At 39.9% G+C, this 22,394-nt stretch overlaps 1 non-coding gene across 1 annotated transcript; it reads right to left on the reverse strand.

Moving 5' to 3' along the window:
• Window positions 1-20,612: 20,612 nt before the first annotated feature.
• On the reverse strand, window positions 20,613-20,684 carry TRNAW-CCA (transfer RNA tryptophan (anticodon CCA)). The gene has a single exon. It is a non-coding gene; the product is annotated as a tRNA-Trp (tRNA).
• Between the last annotated feature and the right edge of the window lie 1,710 nt (window positions 20,685-22,394).

The raw sequence follows: 22,394 nt of genomic DNA on the forward strand, positions 1-22,394 counted from the left end.
TTCATGGGGAACAATTGAATACTTTTCCACCTAAGATTATAAATAGATCAAGGATATTTGTTCTCACCACTTCTATTCAACAGTTGACTAATGGTTCTAGCTGATACAATAGGACAGGAAAAGTAAATAAAAGGCATATCATTAGAAAAGAAGAAGAAAATAGTTTTATTTGTGGATAACCTGATGATTGTTAAGGGCTGAACTATGTTCCTCCAGGTTCATGTGATCAAGCTCTCAACCCCAACACCCTAGAATATGACTATATTTGGAGATAGGCCTTCGAGGGGTGATTAAATTAAAATGAGGCCTTAAAGGAAACCCTGAGGGGTGGTCCTAAGATTGCAGAGGATTAGGATGGGGAGACCACTTTCTCCCCCACAAATTCATCAAAAGAACATTTAAATGCTGAGTAAATTCCACAAAACAATTTCTGAATGCTGGCAGAGGACATCAGGCACCCAGAAAAGCAGCCCACTCTCTTTGAAAAGAGATAGGAAAAAATATAAGACAAAAAAAGGGACGAAAGAGGTAGGGATGGAGCTTCATCCCGGAAGGGAGTCTTTAAAAGAGAGAAGTTTCCAAACACCAGGAGACACTCTCACTGCCGAGTCTGTGGCGAGCCTTGGAAGCACAGGGGGCAACATAACAGGGAGGAAAAATAAATAAATAATTTAAACCCACAGATTATGAGCCCAACAGTAACTCCCCCAGTGGAGAAGCAGTGCAGACGCCTGCACCCGCCACTAGCAAGCGGGGGCCGGGCAGGGAGGTGCGGGCTGCATTGCTTAGAGTAAGGGTCTGGCCTGAATGCTCCAAGGGCAATCTGAGCAAACTAACTTGGGCCAGCAAACCAGACTGTGGGATAACTACCACGCGAAAAGCCAGCCCTAACCTAAGATACCACCAGGCCCATGCACAGAACAAAGGACTGAACAGAACTAGCTTGCTGCAGACCATGCCCCTCCAGTGACAGGTAGCCAGAGCCGGAAGTGGGCAATTGCAGACCCAGAGAGACATTATCTACCAAACTGCAAGCAGGCTTCTTTGCTAACTAAGACTTCCTGGGGTTCTGGACAGTCAACATCTGCCTGAGAAGGTGCGCTGCCAGTTGTACACCCAGAAAACAGAACAGCAGGGACAGGGGAGGCAATAAGTTGCAGTGACCACATTTGCCAAACACCTCATCACTTGAGCTGCTTGGACCTGGGAAGGGCACAAAATGCAGGCCCAACAGAGTCTGTGCCACTGAGGACTACCTGAGTGCCTGAACCTGAGTAGCTTAAGCCTGGGGGGTGCATGCAGCCCAGGGCTGGCCTTGGACAGTTCCTGGCGGAGCAACCTAGAACCTGAGCAGTGTGGGCAGGGAGGGCACAGGCGCTGTGAGCAGGGCCAGGCCCAGTGTGGCTGAGGCACTGCGAGCACACACCAGTGTTATTTGTTTGCAGCGTCCCTCCCTTCCCACAGCGCTACTGAACAAGTGAGCCTAAAAATAGTGTCTACCACCGCCCCCTTTGTGTCAGGGCAGAAATCAGACACTGAAGAGACCAGCAAACAGAAGAAGCTAAAACAGAGGGAACCGCCTTGGAAGTGACAGGTGCAATAGATTAAAACCCTGTCGTTAGTACTGACTACATAGGAAGGGGCCTATAGATCTTGAGAAATATAAGCCGGACCAAGGAACTATCTGAAAATGAACTGACCCCACAATACACACAACAGCACCAGAGAAAGTCCTAGATATATTTTTACTATCATTCTTTTTTTTTAATTAAAAAAAAATTTTAAGTCCTCTATTACTACTTTAATTTTCACTTTTATAACCTACTATTACTTTGCAAAAAAAAAGACCCTATTTTTTAAAACAGACTTCATATATATATATATATATAATAATTTTGTGACTTTTTTTCTTTCTTTTTTTTCCTTCTTTTCTTTAATATTGTATTTTTGAAATTCCAGACTCCACCCTAGATTCTTAATCTTTGCTTTTTGGTATTTGTTATCAATTTTGTACCTTTAAAACCCCAATCTTCAGTACCCATTTTTACTTAGGAGCGAGATTACTGGCTTGACTGCTGTTTCCCACTTTGGACTCTCCTTTTTCTCCACCAGGTAACCTCTGTTTCCTCCCTACCCCCTCTCTTCTCTATCCAACTCTGTGAATCTCTGTGTGTTCCAGACAGTGGAGAACACTTAGGGAACTGATTACTGGCTGGATCTGTCTCACTTCTTTTGATTCCCCCCTTTTATCCTCCTGGCCAAGTCTGTCTCCTTCCTCCCTCTTCTCTTCTCTGTATAACTCCGTGAACATCTCTGAGTGGTCCAGTTGTGAAGTGCACATAAGGAAGTGATTACTGGCTAGCTTGCTCTCTCTTTTATTGATTCCACCTCATCTCATTTGGGTCACCTCTAACTCCCTCCTCCCTCTTCTCTTCTCCATGTAACTCTGTGAACCTCTCTGGGTGTTCCTCACTGTGGAGAAACTTTTCATCTTTAATCTAGATGTTTTATCAACAGTGCTGTATAGGACAAGTCTTGAGACTATTGTAAAAATAAAACTGAAAACCAGAAGCAGGAGGCTTAAGTCCAAATCCTGAGAATACCAGAGAACTCCTGACTCCAGGGAACATTGATTGACAGGAGCTCATCAAATGCCTCCATACCTACACTGAAACCAAGCAGCACCCAAGGGCCAACAAGTTCCAGAGCAAGACATACCACGCAAATTCTCCAGCAACACGAGAACACAGCCCTGAGCTCCAATATACAGCATGCCCAAAGTTACTCCAAAACCATTGACATTTCATAACTCATTACTGGACACTTCATTGCACTCCAGAGAGAAGAAATCCAGCTCCACCCACCAGAACACCGACACAAGCTTCCCTAACCAAGAAACCTTGACAAGCCACCTGTACAACCCCACCCACAGTGAGGAAATGCCACAATAAAGAGAAGTCCACAAACTGCCAAAATTCAGAAAGGCCACCCCAAACACAGCAATATAAACAAGATGAAGAGACAGAGGAATACCCAGCAGGTAAAGGAACAGGAAAAATGCCCACCAAACCAAACAAAAGAGGAAGAGATAGGGAATCTACCTGATAAAGAATTCCAAATAATGATAGTGGAAATGATCCAAAATCTTGAAATCAAAATGGAATCACAGATAAATAGCCTGGAGACAAGGATTGAGAAAATGCAAGAAAGTTTTAACAAGGACCTAGAAGAAATAAAAAAGAGCCAGTATATAATGAATAATGCAATAAGTGAGATTAAAAACACTCTGGAGGCAACAAATAGTAGAATAACAGAGACAGAAGATAGGATTAGTGAAGTAGAAGATAGAATGGTAGAAATAAATGAATCAGAGAGGCAAAAAGAAAAACGAATTAAAAGAAATGAGGACAATCTCAGAGACCTCCAGGACAGTGTTAAACGCCCCAATATTCTAATCATAGGAGTCCCAGAAGAAGAAGACAAAAAGAAAGACCATGAGAAAATACTTGAGGAGATAATAGTTGAAAACTTCCCTAAAATAGGGAAGGAAATAATCACCGAAGTCCAAGAAACCCAGAGAGTCCCAAACAGTATAAACCCAAGGTGAAACACCCCAAGACACATATTAATCAAATTAACAAAGATCAAGCACAAAGAACAAATCTTAAAAGCAGCAAGGGAAAAACAACAAATAACACACAAGGGGATTCCCATAAGGATAACAGCAGATCTTTCAATAGAAACTCTTCAGGCCAGGAGGGAACGGCAAGACATACTTAAAATGATGAAAGAAAATAACCTACAGCCCAGATTACTGTACCCAGCAATGATCTCATTCAAATATGAAGGAGAAATCAAAAGCTTTACAGACAAGCAAAAGCTGAGAGAATTCAGCACCACCAAACCAGCTCTCCAACAAATGCTAAAGGATATTCTCTAGATAGGAAACACAAAAAGGGTGTATAAACTCGAACCCAAAACAATAAAGTAAATGGTAACGGGATCATACTTATCAATAATTACCTTAAATGTAAATGGGTTGAATGCCCCAACCAAAAGACAAAGACTGGCTGAATGGATACAAAAACAAGACCCCTATATATGTTGTCTACAAGAGACCAACCTCAAAACAGGGGACACATACAGACTGAAAGTGAAGGGCTGAAAAAAGATATTCCATACAAATAGAGACAAAAAGAAAGCAGGAGTAGCAATACTCATATCAGATAAAATAGACTTTAAAACAAAGGCTTTGAAAAGAGACAAAGAAGGACACTACATAATGATCAAAGGATTAATCCAAGAAGAAGATATAACAATTATAAATATATATGCACCCAACATAGGAGCACCGCAATATGTAAGACAAATGCTAACAAGTATGAAAGGGGAAATTAACAATAACACAATAATAGTGGGAGACTTTAATACCCCACTCACACCTATGGATAGATCAACTAAACAGAAAATTAACAAGGAAACACAAACTTTAAATGATACAATAGACCAGTTAGACCTAATTGATATCTATAGGACATTTCACCCCAAAACAATGAATTTCACCTTTTTCTCAAGTGCATACAGAACCTTCTTCAGGATAGATCACATCCTGGGCCATAAATCTATCCTTGGTAAATTCAAAAAAATTGAAATCATTCCAAGCATCTTTTCTGACCACAATGCAGTAAGATTAGATCTCAATTACAGGGGAAAAACTATTAAAAATTCCAACATATGGAGGCTGAACAACACGCTGCTGAATAACCAACAAATCACAGAAGAAATAAAAAAAGAAATCAAAATATGCATAGAAGCAAATGAAAATGAAAACACAACAACCCCAAACCTGTGGGACACTATAAAAGCAGTGCTAGGGGAAAGTTCATAGCAATACAGGCATACCTCAAGAAACAAGAAAAATGTCAAATAAATAACCTAACTCTACACCTAAAGCAACTAGAAAAGGAAGAAACAAAGAACCCCAGAGTTAGTAGGAGGAAAGAAATCTTAAAAAATTAGGGCAGAAATAAATGCAAAAGAAACAAAAGAGACCATAGCAAAAATCAACAAAGCCAAAAGCTGGTTCTTTGAAAGGATAAATAAAATTGACAAACCATCAGCCAGATCCATCAAGAAACAAAGGGAGAAAAATTAAATCAATAAAACTAGAAGTGAAAATGGAGAGATAACAACAGACAACACAGAAATCCAAAAGATCATAAGAGACTACTATCAGCAATTATACACCAATAAAACGGACAATGTGGAAGAAACGGACAAATTCTTAGAAAAGTACAACTTTCCAAAACTGAACCAGGAAGAAATAGAAAATCTTAACAGACCCATCACAAGCATGGAAATTGAAACTGTAATCAAAAATCTTCCAGCAAACAAAAGCCCAGGTCCAGACGGCTTCACAGCTGAATTCTACCAAAAATTTAGAGAAGAGCTAACACCTATCCTACTCAAACTCTTCCAGAATATTGCAGAGGAAAGTAAACTTCCAAACTCATTCTATGAGGCCACCATCACCACAAAAAAGAAAACTACAGGCCAATATCACTGATGAACATAGATGCAAAAATCCTTAACAAAATTCTAGCAATCAGAATCTACACAACACATTAAAAAGATCATACACCATGACCAAGTGGGCTTTATCCCAGGAATGCAAGGATTCTTCAATATCTGCAAATCAATCAATGTAATACACCACATTAACAAATTGAAAAATAAAAGCCATATGATTATCTCAATAGATGCAGAGAAAGCCAAAATTCAACAACTATTCATGATAAAAACTCTCCAGAAAGCAGGAATAGAAGGAACATACCTCAACATAATAAAAGCTATATATGACAAACCCACAGCAAACATTATCCTCAGTGGTGAAAAATTGAAAGCATTTCCCCTAAAGTCAGGAACAAGAAAAGGATGCCCACTTTCACCACTACTATTCAACATAGTTTTGGAAGTTTTGGCCACAGCAATCAGAGCAGAAAAAGAGATAAAAGGAATCCAAATTGGAAAAGAAGTAAAACTCTCACTGTTTGCAGATGGCATGATCATCTACCTAGAAAACCCTAAAGACTCCACCAGAAAATTACTAGAGCTAATCAATGAATATAGTAAAGTTGCAGGATATAAAATCAACACCCAGAAATCTCTTGCATTCCTATACACTAATAATGAGAAAATACAAAGAAAAATTAAGGAAACAATTCCATTCACCATTGCATTGAAAAGAATAAAATACTTAGGAATATATCTACCTAAAGAAACTAAAGACCTATATATAGAAAACTATAAAACACTGGTGAAAGAAATCAAAGAGGATACTAATAGATGGAGAAATATACCATGTTCATGGATCAGAAGAATCAATATAGTGAAAATGAGAATACTACCCAAAGCAATCTATAGATCCAGTGCAATCCCTGTCAAGCTACCAATGGTATTTTTCAAAGAGCTAGAACAAATAATTTCACAATTTGTATGGAAATACAAAAAACCTCGAATAGCCAAAGCAATCTTGAGAAAGAAGAATGGAACTGGAGGAATCAGCCTGCCTCACTTCAGGCTCTACTACAAAGCACAGTCATCAAGACAGTATGGTACTGGCACAAAGACAGAAATATAGATCAATGGAACAAAATAGAAAGCCCAGAGATAAATCCACGCACCTATGGACAACTTATCTTTGACAAAGGAGGCAAGAATATACAGTGGAGTAAAGACAATCTCTTTAACAAGTGGTGCTGGGAAAACTGGTCAACCACTTGTAAAAGAATGAAACTAGAACACTTTCTAACACGACACACAAAAATAAACTCAAAATGGATTAAAGATCTAAATGTAAGACCAGAAACTATAAAACTCCTAGAGGAGAACATAGGCAAAATACTCTCCGACATACATCACAGCAGGATCCTCTACGACTCACTTCCCAGAATATTGGAAATAGAGCAAAAATAAACAAATGAGACCTAATTAAACTTAAAAGCTTCTGCACAACAAAGGAAACTATAATCAAGGTGAAAAGACAGCCTTCAGAATGGGAGAAAATAATAGCAAATGAAGCAACTGACAACTAATCTCAAAAATATACAAACAACTCCTACAGCTCAATTCCAGAAAAATAAATGACCCAGTCAAAAACTGGGCCAAAGAACCAAATAGACATTTCTCCAAAGAAGACATACGGATGGCTAACAAACACATGAGAAGATGCTCAACATCACTCATTATCAGAGAAATGCAAATTAGGACCACAATGAGGTACCACTTCACGCCAGTCAGAACGGCTACGATCCAAAAGTCTACAAGAATTAAATGCTGGAGAAAAGGGAACCCTCTTGCACTGTTGGTGGGAATGCAAACTAGTAGAGCTACTATGGAGAACAGTGTGGAGATTCCTTAAAAAACTGGAAATAGAACTGCCTTATGACCCAGCAATCCCACTGCTGGGCATACACACCGAGGAAACCAGAATTGAAAGAGACACGTGTACCCCAATGTTCGTCACAGCACTGTTTTTAATAGCCAGGACATGGAAGCAACCTAGATGTCCATCAGCAGATGAATGGATAAGAAAGCTGTGGTACATATACACAATAGAGTATTACTCAGCCATTAAAAAGAATACATTTGAATCAGTTCTAATGAGGTGGATGAACCTGGAGCCTATTATACAGAGTGAAATAAGCCAGAAAGAAAAACACCAATACAGTATACTAACACATATATATGGAATTTAGAAAGATGGTAATGATAACCCTGTATGTGAGACAGCAAAAGAGACACAGATGTATAGAACAGTCTTTTGGACTCTGTGGGAGACGGAGAGGGTGGGGTGATTTGGGAGAATGGCATTGAAACATGTATAATATCATATATGAAACAAATCGCCAGTCCAGGTTTGATGCATGATACTGGATGCTTGGGGCTGGTGCACTGGGATGACCCAGAGAGATGGTACGGGGAGGGAGGAAGAAGGGGGGTTCAGGATGGGGAACACGTGTATACCTGTGGCAGATTCATGTTGATGTATCACAAAACCAATACAATATTGTAAAGTAATTAACCTCCAATTAAAATAAATGAATTTATATTAAAAAAAAAAAGGAAATCCTGAATCCCATCTGACTGGTGTACTTATAAGAAGAGGAAATTTGGACACACAGACACGAGGAGCATGCACAGGTGAAAGCTCATGTGAAGACAGAGCAAAAAGTTCAATCTGCTAGTCAATGAAAGAGTCCTCAGAAGAAAGCAAATCTGCTGACTCCTTGATTTTGGGCTTTCAGGCCCCAGAACTGTGAGAAATAAATTTCTGTTAAGTCACCCATTTTTGACATTTTGTTATGGTAGCCCTAACAAATAAATATGATGGCATTATAGAAAGCCCTAAGTAATCTTCAGTAAAAGGGTATTAGAACTAACAAGTAAATTTAGGAAGATGATAGGATACAAAATCAGTATACAAAAATCAACTGTGTTTCTACATAGTTACAACCAATTGGAATGGTGAAATCAACATGTAGTACCACTAGCCCAATAACAAAAACATGAAATTATAAAATACTGAGGGATAATTTAGCAAAATACTTTCAATACTTGTGCAATAAAAACTACAAAGCATTAAGTGGAAAAAATAAATAATACTTAAATAAATGGAGCAGTATATCATGCAAATCAAAAGACTCAATATTATAAGTCAAATATTCCTTAAGTTCATTTACACTTACAACTTAGAATTTAAAAATAGCAAAATATTTTATCACTGCACACAAGGAAATATATAAATGGCCAATAAACACTTAAAATGTGTTCAATATTAACACTCATGAAGAAAAGTAATTAAAACCACAATGAGGTACCATCTCTTTGAGGAAAACATTTAAAAATGTTTTCCCAAAGTAATCCCAATCATAATTCCAGAGATGGTTCTATACAAACTTTATTCTAAAGTTTATATGGAAATATGAAAGACCTAGAAGAGCTAAAGCAATTTTGAAAAAGTAAAACAAAGTATGAAGATTTACATTATGGAGTTTAAGTATTTCCACAGAGCTACAGGATTCAAGACAGGGTGGTATTCACTTAAGCACAGTTTATGAAACACAACAGAATCCAGATATAGACCCCCATGCTGCTGCTGCTGCTGCTAAGTCCCTTCAGTCGTGTCCAACTCTGTGCAACCCCATAGATGGCCTCCCACCAAGCCCCCCTCCCATCCCTGGGATTCTCCAGGCAAGAACACTGGAGTGGGTTGCCATTTCCTTCCCCAATGCATGAAACTGAAAAGTGAAAGTGAAGTCTCTCAGTCGTGTCCTACTCTTAGTGACCCCATGGACTGCAGCGCACCAGGCTCCTATGGGATTTTCCAGGCAAGAGTGTTGGAGTGGGGTGCCATTGCCTTCTCTAAGACCCCCATATACATGGCCAATTGATCTGAACAAAAGAATTAAGGAAATTTAATGGGAAAGGATAGTCTTTAAACAAATGGTTCTGAAACTAATGAGTATCCATACAGAAAAAAATTAACATTTACCATTACTTTATTTCATGAACATTAATTTACTTGAAATGGATCATAGAACCTAACATAAAGTCTGAACCTATAAATCTTCTAGGGGAAAAAAATGGGAGAAAGATCTTAGCAACCTTGAAATAAAGATTTTTTGACACATAAAGCATAAAAAGAAATTATAAATTACAAATTATCAAAATTAAAACCTTTTCTTTAAAAGGTTAAGAAAATTAAAATTCAAGCCACAGATTGGGAGAAAAAACACAATATCTATGTCAAACAGAGGACTTGTATCAAACATATATAAAGAACACTTACAACTTAGAATTTAAAAATAGCAAAATATTTTGTTATCACTGCACACAAGGAAATATATAAATGGCCAATAAACACTTAAAATGTGTTCAATATTAACACTCATCAAGAAAAGTAATTAAAACCACAATGAGGTACCATCTGTTCTAGGAAAACATTTGAAAAAAAAAACAACCCCACTAAGGGTTAGTGAGAATGTGAAACAACCAGATCTTTCCTACATTATTTGTGGGAATGTGAAAGTTGTACAACCAACTTTGAAAACAGTTTGGCAGCTTAGCATACTTTTGTCCAAAGACTCAATAATCACATTTCAAGAGAAATGAAAACATGTCCACTTGAGGACTACTACATGAACATGTTCCAGTTCATAGCAACTTAAATCATTACAGTCCCAAACTGGGAATAACTCATATAGCCATCGTTATGTGGCAAACTTTTATGTTCATACACTGGAACACCACTTAGAAATAAAAAGGAAATGTAAGACTTTCCTGGTGGTGTACTGAATTAGAATCCACCTACCAGTGCAGGGACAGGGGTTAGATCTCTGGTCTGGGAAGATTCCACATGCTGCCAAGCAACAAAGCCTGTGTGCTGTAACTACTGAGCCCACACTCAAGAGCACACAAGCTGCAACTACTAAAGCCCATGTGTCTAGAGACTGTGCTCTGCAAAAAGAGAAGCCACTGCAATGAGAAGCCTGTGCAGAGAAACAGGAGAGTAGTCCCCACTTGCTGCTACTAGAGAAAACCCATGTGTAGCAATGAAGACTCAGTGCAGCCAAAAATAAATAAACAATACATATAAGTACAGCAATGTATACATGTCAAAGTAGGTAAATAAAAAATAAGAAGGAATGTGCTATTACTAATGAATGCAACAACACGATGAGATTTAGTTGCTCAGTCGTGTCCAACTCTTTGGCTCCTCTGTCCATGGGATTCTCCAGGCAACAATACTGGAGTGGATTGTCATTTCCTTCACCAGAGGATCTTTTCCACCCAGGGATCAAACCCAGGTCTCCTGCATTGCAGGCAGATTCTTTACAGTCTGAGCTAAAGGAAAATCCTCACAACATGAATGAATCTCAAAAGAATTATGCTAAGTAAAAGAAGTCAGACACAAAAGAGTACACATGCTGTCATTCCATTTGTAAGAATGGAAAAGATCCTGATGGAAAAGATAACACTAATCCAAAAGAATAGAAAGTAGGTCATTCATTATATGGGACAAAGGGTGGAGGAACTGACTATAAAGGAACATGATGGAAGTTTTTTAGGGTGATGGAACTATTCCATATTTTTTTTATAATACTAATTACAGTGATTGACATATATATGTGTGTGTGTCAAAACTCACTGAACTATTGCCTAAAATGGGCCTTTTAGTTTATAGAATTATTCTTCAATATACTTCATCAAAATAATTTTTAAAACTTTAATGGAACATAATGGATTATTTGACATTTCAGTCTCTGTTCAAATAAACAAAAGCAACATAAAAAGTGCCACTGGGTCATGAGGACAATATTTCTGGGTAACAGTTTGAGCACCAGTCTCACCAGATGTTTTGTGGGATGCTGATGAATTGTGACAATTTCAAATTTTAAGGATGACTTGGTTTTTCTAAAGATTGTGAATGGTTATGACTTATTCATTTTTCTCTCATATTCTGTAGTTTGTTGGATAAACTTTTACCTGCTTATATTTTTCAAAATTTTCAAATGAAAATTCTTATTTTTCTTTCATTTTCTTCCTTCCTTCACTCCCTCTCTTTCCTTTTTCTCTCTTTTCCCCTCTCCCTCCTTTCCTTGTTCTTTCTTCATATGTTTTAAAGGGAAGATCTATCTCTTCTCTCTTACCCTCACTGGTTCTCCATCTCTACTTTTCAGCTAAAGAAACATTTATCAAAGTGGAATCATAGCATGGTATCAATAAAACTTGGAAGATCTGGCTTCCCATCTTAGCTGTTCTGTGAATCAGCCACGTTATCTTGATCCAGTTGGCCATTCTCTCATTCCACAAACTCTCTGATTTTGGCCTCCAGTTCCTCATTGGTAAAATGAGAGAGCTAAATTCTGTGATATCTTCTGTTTCTCATAGTTCTTCCCTGAAGGTCCGACTGGTAGAAGCCTCACAATTACTCCCTTGTCATTTACAAACTGCATCCTCCATTATAGATAGAGCAATCCACGTTGTCTTGCTGGTAACTAAGGAGGAAGAAGAGGAAAAAACTTTAAGCATTTTACTAGGGCTTGGTTTAAAGGTAACTCACCATGGGGAAAGCATGATCATACAATTTCCCCAAAGAGCACAACACACTCACACTCAGGGCTCTCACACACGTGCTCTCAACATGAGTTGGGTGTGCAGGGTTTATCACTGCAATGTTATGGACAACTATCTTAGATGGTAGGATATGCCTTGATTCCCCAGACCTTAACCAGGTCAGCTTCTGGAGTCTTTCCCTTTACCATATGGGTTAGGCACGACAAAATCAAAACCCAAGTCCCTTCAAGCTTCAAATCATTTGGACTCAACCTCTGCTTCACTGCACCTAGGCTCATCAAAAACAACATTTTGACAAAACATTAAACTTCAAAAAAGAGGTGTAAATTTGTTCCTCCACAGTCTTCTATATGGATTGAATCTGTTTCAAGGAAATCTGGGGCTTTGCATTAAATCTTGGGCATGACTAGGACCAAAAAGGAGGCTCTGTGGGAATATGGTGACAAGGATGGTGGACTGGGGAGAGCCTCTCCCTGCAGTGCATATCTGCAGTAGGTTTGCCTACCTCAGACTGGCCCCATTGATCAGGCCTGTGCCTCCAACCATCCAACAATCCTTCTTTGGTGTAGAAATTATTCTTGAGCTCTCAGTGTGTACTAAGAATTGTTGAAAAGACAATGACGAGTCAGAATGAGGCAGCACTCTGGAGTTCAACTGCCGTTGCCCTAATCTTGTTGTATCAAGTGTGTACCATGGGCAAGATATTCACGAAATTCACTAAACTTTAGTTTCATCATCAACAAAATGGGGAGAATAAAAATATATACTCCCTAGGATTAAGTGAGGTAGAGTCCATAAAACAATGGGCACAGTACTTGGTAGTTGTAAAGCCTTTCGATAACTGTTAGCAAATGTCACCATCATTATTATTGAGCGAGAGAGAATTACAAATGTCAACAGAGCAGAAGTATCCTTCAGGTATCCAAAGTGATGAATGGCTAGTCCTGGCCAGGTTAATGGCGCTGACTTCCCTGAGTAAGGGGCAACTGTGCTGCCCTGAAGTGAGAGTGGGAGTTTGATAGCTGAAAACTGTCAAAGGGCATTCCAGTTGGATGGATCAGCAATACAGTCCCTATATGACCTCACCCAGGAGGATGTGACTGCTCAGTCATTTAAAAAAAATAAAGAGCCCTAAGCTCACTATGGGAGCTGACACGGTGGAAGGACAATTAAGCTGCAGCCTGTTCATGGACTTCCTGCTGAACCTAAACAGATTTCTCAGACCAGTGACTCATCAACAGGGCAGACTACATGTACCTGTTGCGTAAACCCAGTGCTTTTGGTTTATTTTTATCTTGCTTCTGTAACTCCTCTTTGTTCCATTATTAATACTCAGTGCATTGGGCGATGCGATCAACTCCTTTTTGGCTTTTTGCATTCATTTTGCATTTTGTGGCAAAGAGAGTGACTTCCTCTCGACCCATTTTCTTTCCTTTTTTCTGGAAAAAAAGTTCTTCTCTCTGATGTGTTACCTATATGACGTAAAGTAGCTGTCATTTCTACACTTTATTGCATAGCGTGATTGCCATGGATATTCAATTGGAATTAATATTTACTGTCTATTGTGCTAGGCACTTTGAATGCTTTTTCCCATTGAGTTCTCATGACAGTTATGGTTTTAGCATTTTGTGGATGGGACTCAAAGAGGTGAAGTAACCTGACCAATGTCAGCAGGCCTGAATATGAGGTGTGCTGCTTGCTGACTTTCTTTTGTGGCCCTTGCTCTCACCACTGGACAGCATGCCCACAAGACACCCAGGCCTGGGAAGAGCAGCTGTGTGGGGAAGGCAGAGATCATTTTCTTCCTTCTCTGATATTTAGAGCTCCCTCAAGCTCAGGTCTGTGGCTGTTGGGTGTCTCATCGCAAATGTTGCCAAGATTTCCATTTCTATCCATTCAGGTCAAATTTGCTCCATTGCTTTCACATATCTGAGGGTAGTTTAATTACAAATACCCTTGTTCTCATCGCTTACCAAGATGTCTTTTTTTTTTTTTTGTCTTTTTTGCAGGCAAAGCAGTGTCCATTTTTAAGTCTTAGTGTTTAAGCATGGCAGAGACAGAGAAAAGTAAATGACCACACTTTCATTTGTGGATGATTTTCTCATCTACTGAATAGTGGGAAATCTCTATTGCTGTACTTTTCACTTTTATATTGTTTTAAAAAATTAAAAAATATATATATTATGTGCTTCTCCAATTCTCTGTTTTGTGATTTCTGATATGAACAAAACTTTGAAGATTCTTGAACTCACTTCAGTGTGAGCAATTAATCCACAATCCCTGATCAAGAGTTCCACTCTTATCAATTCCCATATTATAGAGATCCTTCTGCTGCAACTTTCCTAATAACTGGGAGAAGATTTCCTTTATTTAATATGCTCTTTTCTCATTAGGAAGCCAACATACAATGGCATTTCTCCCTTTCTTCCCCGCCTGTCTGGCTTTGACTGGCGGTGGGATTAATTGGGCCATGATCAATCTCCTAAAAGATGGCAAATTGGGAATGGCAGGTGGAAGGAGGAAAGCATGAATATTAATTAGCTAGGATTCCAAACAGAAGCCTTTTAATTATATTAAAATGCACAGGCCTGCAGGCAGTGAGATGATTCCTGCTGTAAATCTGTCGACAGGCCATTAGCTCAGCCACGTCAATGCCTTTTAATGAATGAATATATACATTTCAAGTGGGGGAGAGAGAAATACTTTCCTGTTTATAAATATTAAAAGGAAAACTATCAACGTGAGGTGATATCTATGACAGCTCCTTTCAGGCTGGAGGTGTTTGGGGAAGGCAGGAAAGGTAGTCTCCCAGAACTGCTCATCCAGGCTGTGAAACTGAAGCCTGTGGCTGATATGGAGACTGATACAATTAATAACAGATGACTGCAGCCAGGGTGACCCAGCAGCTCAGGTTCACTGTTGGTCCATGAGAGAGGCATTTGAGGAAGTTACATTAACTTTCAGGTCACTTTCATACCACTTGCTACAGGAAACAAGGAAGTCAGTTCTTTGGTTCTTGTTAACATGAAGAAAAGCATTTAAAGATTGAAAAGTGGCCAGTCACTATGGGGAAAGGGCCATGAACTGAGAAGTGTTAGAAATCCATGGCGGTAAAGAAATGGTAGAGAATAAATATAAGGACACCAAAGGGGAAAGGGGTGAAGTGGGAGAAATTGGGAGATTAAGATGGATACATATACAATACTTACACTATTTGTAAAATAGATAACTAATAAGAACATACTGTTATAACACAGGGAACTCTACTTAATGCACTGTAGTGACCTGAATGGGAAGGAAGGCCAAAAGATAGGAGAGAATATGTTTATGCATGGCTGATGTGTTTTGCTGTACAGTAGAAACTAGCACAACATTGTAAAGCAACTGTACACCAATAAAAATTAATTAAATATAAAAATCACATCCACTCAACACTTTTCATACACCACCCAATACAAGGTGAATTTAACCCTATTCTCTTAATAATGTCAAACTGAACCCACACATGCCACGTGGATCAGGTATATATAACCTCATTAATTGAGTTCTAGAGAATGGAGACTTAAGAACCAATGGTCAAAACCTCAATGAGTGCATTTGTTTATGGTGTTTTGTAGGGGGAAAAAAAAACTACTGAAAAGTTACTGAATAAACTTTCAATCTGCTAAAAATAAATAAATAAATAAAAAACCCCCAAACAGAAATGAAGTTCAAGCAGGCAGATCTCCGTAGATCTAGTCACCTGAGAAGATCTGTGGAAGAGCATGGCAGGGAATATGGAAACACACCAGCTGGGAATGGGAATATGGAAACACACCATGAGAATGGGAAAGTGGGATGAAGGAGAGCTGGTCACAGATGACTTCATAGATTCAAAAGGCTTGAACAGAGCTTAGTGACCCACTAGTCCAACCTCCTCATTTTAGAGGATTAGAAACAGGCCCAGAAGGGAGGAATGCCTTGTACAGAGTGCTTAGTTGGTAGAGGAATCCTCTTTACTTCCCTACCTACCTACTTACTTATGTATCCATTTCCTTAACTGTCTACCTACTTACCTATTTACCTATTCGTGTACCACTTCCTTCTGTAAAATATTTGAGGATTCTCTTGACCCTCAGTCTGGAGGATTTTTAAAGACCTCTTGCTGGCTTCCTATTAATAACTTTAAATAAGAACACATTTGAGAGAACAAACATGGTTGCTGGGGTTGGGGGTGATGGGAAGAAGAGGGGAAGGGATAGTTAGGGCGTTTGGAATGGACATATACACACAGCTATATTTAAAATGGATAACCAAAAATACCTACTGTCTAGCATGTGGAAATCTGCTCTATGTTATGTGGCAGCCTGGATGTGAGGGAGTTTGGGGGAAAATAGATACATGTATATATACAGCTGAGGCCCTTTGCTATCCACCCGAAACTATCACAACGTTAATCAACTATACTCCAATAAAAAATAAAAAAAGAACACATTCGAGGAAACTGCATATTATGCACACTTTAATCTGAGAATATCCATCGATAGGGTCATAATAGTTCAACCCAACTGCAGAGACTCTACATGATTCATCCCAGTCTACAGGAATGCCACCAAAAGAATGTAATGACTTTGTGGAGATACCCTTGAATTACTCTTGATTTCGAAAGCCTTTCAGGTGAAGAAAGAAGCTCACCAGAAGATACATGAGAACACTCAGGCCTGGAAGTTCAGTACTGGTGACTATGAAGATAATTCTTTTGAGCACAATTTAAAAAAATGCTATATAGTTGAAATCCTATCAAGAGTCCTTATGATTCTGAAAAGCTTTATGTGGACTTTTTAAGGATAAGTTCAGAAATCAGCTGTAGATGGCCACTCTCCTGTACATGTACATACACGTGAGTGAGAGTGTATATGTATAGGTTTTGGGAGAGCAAGTCATAAGTTGGTTCTATCAGTCAATGGAACAGCATTCCCATGATGGATACACAGCTCCCAAACATCTGGCTTTAGCACAATAGGAACTCGGGAGAGAGAATGTGGATGACTTAACAAAGGACACTTCTTATTGGAAAAGCAGCTTAAAGAGTACGTCAAGAAAGTAATATGCAAGTATTGCTGCCATGGGCTTCTCTGGTGGCTCAGATGGTAAAGAATCTTCCTGCAATGCTGGAGATGCATGTTCGATCCGGGGGTTGGGAAGATCCCTGCGGAAGGTAATGTCTACCCATTCCAGTGTTCTTACCTGGAAAGTTCCATGGACAGTTGCTGCTGCTATGTGTTCTCACACGTTATTCTAGCCACAAGGATCAGGCATGCTCAAAACTTCTTTGAGATGCACTTAACTTAGCCTCAAGACTATGAAACATAGTAATGTACTTTATTTGGTAATATCAAGAAGATCAGTTCAGTTCAGTCATTCAGTCGTGTCCGACTCTTTGCACCCCATGAATCGCAGCACGCCAGGCCTCCCTGTCCATCACCAACTCCCGGAGTTCACTCAGACTCATGTCCATCGAGTCCGTGATGCCATCCAGCCATGTCATCCTCTGTTGTCCCCTTCTCCTCCTGCCCCCAATCCCTCCCAGCATCTGAGTCTTCCAATGAGTCAACTCTTTGCATGAGGTAGCCAAAGTACTGGAGTTTCAGCCTTAGCATCATTCCTTCCAAAGAAATTCCAGGGCTGATCTCCTTCAGAATGGATTGGTTGGATCTCCTTGCAGTCCAAGGGACTCTCAAGAGTCTTCTCCAACACCACAGTTCAAAAGCATCAATTCTTCAGCTCTCAGCCTTCTTCACAGTTCAACTCTCACATTCATACGTGACCATAGGAAAAACCTTATCCTTGACTAGACAGACCTTTGTTGGCAAAGCAATGTCTCTGCTTTTGAATATGCTATCTAGGTTGGTCATAACTTTTCTTCTAAGGAGATAGAGGATGATAAAAGTCACACTGCAGTATGTTAGATGTCCATTCAGCTCAGTTCAATGTGGATTCAATGTTTCTTCTGTGCCAGAGAGGGGATTAGGGGAAACTGTGGTATAGTGGTGAGCATATCTGCCTTTCAGAGAGGGGATTAGGATCTAATGATGCAAAGAAGAATAAGACACAATGCTGCTCATTTTCAGCTTACTCTTCTGGAAAGACATGACCAAGTAACTGTAACACACTGGGGCAAATGCAGTAGCGGGGGTGTGCACGGGAAACAAAGGGGTGCAGAAGAACAGCACTGGCCTCACTTGTGGGGTTGGGGTGGTTCTCAAAGAAGATGGAGTCTGAGAATGAGCTTGGGTGGACAAGAGAAGGTTGGAGGGAGAGAGGGAGACAGGGAAGGGAAAAGACGTGACCTTCAGACTCAGTATCAGCAGCAAAGGTATGCTTCTTGACACTGTTTCTTGTTAAAGAAAAACTTATTTTGCTGTTCCTGCTTTCAGATGAAGATCAAGGTTCATCTGAATTAGAAATTTGCCTCTTCATGAGATGATGATAAGAAAAACTAATAAAACAGAGCATTCAACAACCTACCATTCGCTGTCCAAGTTGTTCCTCTGTTTGGAAGATTTGAGCACTGCTTATATGGCTGAGTGACTTCACTTTCACTTTTCACTTTCATGCATTGGAGAAGGAAATGGAAACCCACTCCAGTGTTCTTGCCTGGAAAATCCCAGGGATAGGGGAGCCTGGTGGGCTGCCGTCTATTGGGTCGCACGGAGTCGGACACGACTGAAGTGACTTAGCAGTAGCAGTATCTCCAGGAAGTGGAAACAACATGAATGGCTATCACCTGTTTGGATAATGAATTGCAGTTAATCAATATAAGCCAGGACAGTAATTTCTCTCAAACTCCCTGTATGTGCTGCTGGCACCCTTTCCTTTTTAATATTCATAGTAAGACAATAAAGCCTTAAGTCAGTAGTTGGCTAGAAGCTACCATGGGAAGAAACTCATTGTCCCTTTGGTTGTTATAAAGTACTCTTCTTTTTAGAAATATTTATTTATTTGTTTGGCCATGTTGGTTCTTAGCTGCAAACACTTCTTTCTCTTTGTGACTTACAGACTTAGTTGCTCTATGGCATGGGGATCTTAGTTTTCTGACCGGGAATCAAATCCCTGTCCCCTGCATTGGGAGACAGGCTTTTAACCACAGGACCACCAGGGAAATCCCAAGTGCTCTACCTCTTGATGCAATTCTTCTGTAAGGTGAGGGTGAAGCACAGTCATGTGAATCTGGAAGAGTGGACTGGGGCAAGACAGTGCCTTATCTCTGGTTTAATTTGGTAATTAAGTTGGTAATTGGTAATCTAGTTGGTAATTGTCCTTGGGGCAAGATTTTAGCAGTTGATCAGGTCAGGGTCTTGCCTAGAGAAGGGACAGTAGGAAAGTCATTCTTCTACAGTGTTAGCAGCTTTGTCTTCTGTGGGATAGGATAGGAATTAGAAATGTTATGCTTCTCTTTTTCCTGCTTGTCCAAATCTGTCTTCTACATTTATCCCCTAGGATTTTTGCTTGCCTCGGATCCAGACCCAAGGTTGATCAGCGACCATACTATTGATAAGGGACCGTACTGTGCTGGAGATTTGTTGAGGGTGAATGGGCCTGTGTGGATTTTCACCCTCTTAGCTTCCCAGAACTCCCCAAAAATTCTGGAACTGCATCTATTCAGTTAAGTTCAGGAACTTGACTCACTGGAAGTCTTTTTAAGTAGTTCAGGTTCAGGAAGTTCAGGCACACTTTCAGAGAGCTGAATTTCTGTGCTGGGTTAGATTTGGGGAACTTTCAGTGATATATGACTATCATGAACACTTTGAAGAGCCTGTCATCTCTGTGCCAATACCAGATACGTAGCAGAGACTTTCCATAGTTAGCCCCTTATCAAAGATGGCACATGCCTATCTTTCTGATTAAGGTGAACTCATGCTCTTTTGAGTAAACCAATGAAAGCAAATCTTTGAAGTGATACACAAACCCTGTGATAAATGGATTAGCCAAAGGAGGAAGTGTGGTTGACTAAAAAGGGAGTTTAGGCAGAAAGAGACTACTTGGCAGGGAAGAATTAATTCACTAGACTGGTCCTGCTACCAGACTCTCCTGTTCTGATGTCTAAGGCTTAGGGTGATACCAATAGAAATAGAGTGGTTCTCATATAGACTCTGCAAGAAGTTGGAAATAGAGGGATACTCAGAAAGTCAACAAGAGAAAGTACAGCAGTAGGGTGTGTGTATAGTGTGTGTGTAGGTGGTGGGGGGCAGAGTAGGCGGTATAGAAGATTAAAGTTTGCTTTCTTTCCTTTCTTCCCCCCCCACCCCCCGCAACTATTCCCCACATCAAGAAGTAGAATATATTTCCCCTCCCTTTGAGTGAATGAGTGAAGTCACTCAGTCATGTCCAACTCTTTGCGACCCCATGGACTGTAGACTACCAGGCTTCTCCATCCATGGGATTCTCCAGGCAAGAATACTGGAGTGGATTACCATTTCCTTCTCCAGGGGATCTTCCCAACCCAGGGATCGAACCTGGGTCTCCTGCATTGGAGGCAGACGCTTTAACCTCTGAGCCACCAGGGAAGCCCTTCCCCTCCCTTTAGGTTTTACCAATAGAATGCTGCAGAAGTGATGGTGTATATCTTTGGAGATCAGGCCTTAAGAGATCTACAGCTTTTCCTTCAACTTTTCTTGGAACTCACTCACCACGTTGTGAGTAAGCCCAAGAAACCACAGAGTAAGACCTGCTGGAGGGAAACCAAAGCCTCCAGCCTCCAACCCAGCTGAGCTGCAGCCTGGACAGCCAGTGCTAACCACCAGCCATAGTGAACAAGGTCATTTTTGATCTTCTAGCATCCTCATGTCCCACTGAGGGCACCATATGAAGCAAAAAAGTTGCTCAGTCAATCCACAGGAACATGAGAAATTATAAATCCTTGTTTGAAAACCACCAAGTTCTGGGGTGGTTTGTTACATAGTCATATATAACTGAAACATGTGGAATCTTCACGCTTTAGAAAGGATGGCTTAACTGGGACGCAGCTTTGGTCAGGAGAGAAGGGGACAGCCACTGGAAGCCACATCTGTGGTAAGAGGTAGTGCTGGAAGTGGGAAGGCATTCCCATAAGGCAAGCAGGGAAGGAGGAAAAATGATGATGACCAAGTCATGGCAGACAGTCTTAGTCTGGCATACAAGGGCAATGTATCTGAAGAACACCTAGAAAGATTTGGGGGAGATTTTGTTGAGAGTGAAAGTGAGACCTATAAGTTCCACAAAAGCATGAACCCCAGAATGCCAAATACATGGATTTTTGTCATTAATCTATAATCTTGATGATAGCTGGGCCTTTCTTTCTCCTTGAAATCTGGATAAGATTTGGGTGATGCACCAGTTCCACATCGTGAAAGACTAAAAGACTCCCCAGGATTACTATGGATTTCTAGGGAAATTCTTTTCTCCTTAGCCCTAACTCTAAACTCTGGCTCCTTTTATGGGTGGCCTCACTGTCCTCTGTACGCTTTTTCTGTTTTACATAATATCAATCTAAACATTAAATCTTCTCTTAATTTTCACAATTTCTATGCATAGAAGCAGTTTTTGTGATTAGTAGATATGAATAAGAAATGTTGGAATCTGTGAAGAGTATTTTAAAGTGTAGCAATATAAGCTTCAAATTGAACCCAAGACCATCCTCATATTTGTTTTTCTTAAAGACTCACCAAGAGCTGCATTTTTGTTTTGTTTTTGGCCTTGCAGAGTGGAATGCGGGATCTTTGTTCCCTGACTGGGGATAGAGCCTCTGTCCTCTGCAATGAAAGTGCAGTCTTAACCACTTGACTGCAGGGAAGTCTCCTGTCCTTATTTTTAAAAATACTTTTGCCCCAGCACTGGAGAATTTTCACAAACAGTATCACTCCAAGTGCTCGCTGAACCTTATTCTATGCCATGATCCCTCTTTCCCTTACATCTTTCAGTAACGAAACAAATTTCTCTCATCTTCTCGTATAGAATAGCTATCTATCTGTTTATTATGCACAGCGACTCACTCTCCAACCTGAGCTGCTTATCAAGATATTTACTCAGTAGATATGCTTGTCCTCTGAGGAACAATTATGACGTCAGTTGTTACAGGGATAACATTTCACTCTCCCATTTTCTATCCTACTAAAACGACTGCAGTTTCCTGCAAAGGCACGCCAGTGTTGTTCTTTCTCTGTCTCTCTTGATGTTGAGTGAAAGGAAAATCAAACCTAATGAACCTGGGTTATACCCAACTCATTGCCTTGCCTCTC

This window comes from Ovis canadensis, chromosome 12 (genome assembly GCF_042477335.2).
Source record: "Ovis canadensis isolate MfBH-ARS-UI-01 breed Bighorn chromosome 12, ARS-UI_OviCan_v2, whole genome shotgun sequence".
NCBI lineage: Eukaryota > Metazoa > Chordata > Mammalia > Artiodactyla > Bovidae > Ovis > Ovis canadensis.